This window comes from Triticum dicoccoides, chromosome 5A (assembly GCF_002162155.2).
Source record: "Triticum dicoccoides isolate Atlit2015 ecotype Zavitan chromosome 5A, WEW_v2.0, whole genome shotgun sequence".
Lineage (NCBI taxonomy): Eukaryota > Viridiplantae > Streptophyta > Magnoliopsida > Poales > Poaceae > Triticum > Triticum dicoccoides.
In genome coordinates this window covers 398975895-398979837 of record NC_041388.1, presented here as the reverse complement: position 1 = coordinate 398979837, position 3943 = coordinate 398975895, and positions in this window count along the sequence as shown.

Below are 3943 nucleotides of genomic sequence, written 5' to 3'. Positions count from 1 at the left end.
TGGGCCACCGCCTGAATTGGTACGATGGAACCACGGTGAGATTGAAGTAGAAATCATGGAAGGCCCGATAAGGTCGTTCGCCAACCAAAATTACACTCTCATCGCGGTGTTCGACATCGTGATTGCTTTCAGGAACCTTGCACATGGCGTTCAAAGGTGGACCATGTTGTGTGTGGCCGATTTGTTGCCGTATGAGTACGAAGACGTTGTGCTCCTTTCTAACCGCATCTTCGCGGTGACAAACCAGGGGACTTGTTTTGTATGGGACACATCCTACGGTATACTCCCTCTCTTTCAATTTATTTTTTTTGAATTTTTTTGTTTTATAAGTTTCAAATTCAAATTTAGAGCTCCCCATCAGATGTTGAGATTACAATGTCCATCAAATCATTGCGTGCATGTATAGTAAATAAACAAATCTCGAGTTTGGCACGAGTTCGTGCAGCAGTAGCACCACAAGGCCTGGCGCAGGAGTTACATTCCCCTCTCGGGGCCCTCGGGACTGAGCTTCAGCGCCTTACTACACCTGCCTTTGAGTCAATAACACATGGACCCGATAGGTGGCTGGTCCACATGTAATGCTCCCGAAGGCAGAGGGGCAGTGGGGCTGAGAGGGGTGAGCCGCAGGTCGGGGGACATGTGGTGTCATGGGTTCGAGCGACATCGTGGGAATTGCGTGTGGCTGTGGTAGAAACTTGATGCTTACCGCATTTTAGGTGGCCCACATGTCATGCACACAAAGGCAGAGGGGCGGTGTAGCCGAGAGGGGTGAGGCGCACATCGGGGAACGTGGTGCCGTGGGTTGGAGCGGCGTCGTGGGAATCGCGAGTGGTAGTGGATGAAACGTGATGGTCGTCGTAGTTGTACTTCCATGGACAAGTTGTCGTGTCTACGGACACATGCATTGCATACCGATCACTGGAAGGAGTAGTAGAGAAAGTTAGGCGGATAAATAGTTCCTTATAGTCAAGCGGACCCATACTTCTACTTGTTCCAAAGACATGCACACCATCGAAATAGTCCATCTATATCAGTATACACAGAGAGGGAATAATTTTTTTACAACAGAGGAAATAGTTCATCCATCCATAATGCCCTGCTGCTGGTGTATCTTCTTCTTCTTCTTCTTCTTCTTCTTCTTCTTCTAATTTTCTGTGGGAGACGGCTTCGCAACAAGCTCTATGGACCTTGCAGCTATCTCAAAACTCACATGGGCATCGAGGGCAGCATATTTTATCCGCTCATACGTCAAGGGAAAATTCTCCCATCCAGACGACCTTAATGCCAGCGTCTCGTCACCCTTCAGAAGATTTTTCCCGAGCACAAAATTTGCTACGTCGAATAAGGATGGTGTCGGTTTATCATAGTCTTCTACATGAATTTTTATTTTGGTTTGTACGTCAGCGATGCTTTTCAAATCAAGGTTGTACGGCTCCAACTTCTGTTTGTCCCCTGCGATGGCTGCCCCACAGAAGTATATGTCCTCCTGAGACAAGAAATCGTGAATCTCACCTGGTATGAAGGGCTCGTGTATGATGTGGTACACCAAAACATCATCTTCGAGGCACAGCTGAAGGACGGCGGCGCGTTGGATCTTCCCAGTGGCACACTCCGTGTACTCTGCGTCGAGACCGATGACCTTCATCTCCACCTTTTGGAGGGAGTTGGATACATTGTTGATCCACTTCCGAACAACCCTTGGGTGGTCGGTGACTGTGGCAACTATGCTCAATGAGCACTAGGACATGTTAGACGCTAAAAACCTGCATCTGGATCTCTTTCGCCATTTGGAACCGCTGGACCGGAGGGCTATGGTTTGGAGAATTAGGATTAGATGGCTAGTCTAACTGAATAAGATGATTATTTTAAGGGGGTTTCGGAATTACTCCAGGATGATGTGAAGAGGTTAAAACAATGTGAATGTAGTGTGGTTTGGATGCAAATGAAGATGAAAGAGAGGTGAAGAAGCCGAGGAAAATCGATTCCCGATGGAGAAGTAAATGGGAGAAGTGGCCTGCAGGAAGTTGATTAGACGGCTAGGTAGACTAAATGAAAAGGCTATGCGGGTAGTGTCGGTGTCAAAACCGGCCGATCTCGGGTAGGGGTCCTGAACTGTGCGTTTGAGGATCGAAGGTAACAGGAGACAAAGGGAACATAATGTTTACCCGGGTTCAAGCCCTCTTAATGGAGGTAAAACCCTACTTCCCGCTTGATTGACTTCGACGAGTATAGGGGTTACAAGAGTTGATCTACCTCGAGATCGTAATGGCTAAGCCCTAGCCGTCTAGCCTATAGGAATTCTGATTGTCTCTACGGACTAAACCCTCCGGATTATATAAATACCGGAGGGGCCTAAGGTTGTACATAGTCGGTTTACAGAATTAGGAATCTATACATCCGGACGCCAATCTTGTCACCCACGCAAAGGAGAATCCCATCCGGACACAGGGGAAGGCCTTCTACTCTTTATCTTTCACGGCCCATCAGTCCGGCCCATAACACACGGGCCGGACACCCGAGGACACCTTAATCCAGGACTCCCTCAGTAGCCCCCGAACTAGCCTTCAACGACGAGTAGTATCCAGATTATGTCTTCGGCTTTGCAAGACGGGTTCTTCATTATACTTCGTATCAATGTCAGTCCGGCCATGACCTTGATGTTCCTGCCTCTTACGCTTCCTCCCTATTGTCGCTTCAATTTCCGCGCGCTAAGTGAATACGAACGGTCCATGCTTTTTTGCAAACAGGCCCCACCATGCTCAGACGACATCTATATAAGGGGTTGTAGATCCCCCAATGCCATCCCACAACGCGCAAAAAGGAAAAGTGCCAAGTTTAGCCATGAATAGAGCCCTCCATTATGGCTAGTGCCCCAAGCTCCTCTTCGCGCCCCATGGCCCTCAAGAGGGTGATTAGCAGAGTTGCTCCGTGCCTCATCTTCAGCCGAGCTGACTCCAGACGTAGGGCTATCTTCCCCTCGTGGATCTAGTCTCTGTTCGAGCGGGATTGGCCTCAATCAGCAACGACGTGATGGCTGAGAACTTCCCCAACCCCAATAAGGAGGAGAGGGTGTGTTTCATCCCATTCCTGTTGCGGGGCCTAGGTTTTCCAATCCATCCCTTTCTCATGGGGTTATTGGAATTTTACGGCATCCAACTACACAACCTCACCCGAGGTTCGATTCTGCATATCTCAGGTTTCGTTGCCCTCTGCAAGCTATTCTTAGGCATCGAGGCCCATTTTGAATTATGGAAGAAGTTCTTTTGCCTCGTTCCCCGCCATCGAGGAGGTTCCATATTTGAAGTGGGCGGTGCCGAAGTATGGCGTATAGCCGGATCCGGATACCTTAGTGGAGAGAGAGGGCCGGCCAAGGCAGGGCCGCGCGCCCCCTCCCCTCTAGTCCGAATTGGACTAGGGAAGGGGGGGGCGCCCCCCTTTCCTTCTCTTCTCTCCCTCTCCTTCCTTCCCCCTTCATCCTCCTAGTTGGACTAGGAAAGGGGAGTCCTACTCCTACTAGGAGGAGGACTCCTCCCCTCCTTGGCGTGCCCCAAGGGCCGGCCGACCTCCCCCTTGCTCCTTTATATACGGGGGCAGGGGGGCACCCTAGGGCACACAAGTTGATCATTGATCCCTTAGCCATGTGCGGTGCCCCCTCCACCATAATCCACCTTGGTCATATCGTCGTAGTGCTTAGGAGAAGCCCTGCGCCGGCAGCTTCATCATCACCGTCATCACGTCGTCGTGCTGACGAAGCTCTCCCTTGACACTCAGCTGCATCGAGAGTTCGTGGGACGTCACCGAGCTGAACGTGTGCAGATCGCGGAGGTGCCGTACTTTCGGTACTAGGATCGGTCGGATCTTGAAGACGTACGACTACATCAACCGCGTTGTCATAATGCTTCCGCTTACGGTCTACGAGGGTACGTGGACAACACTCTTCCCC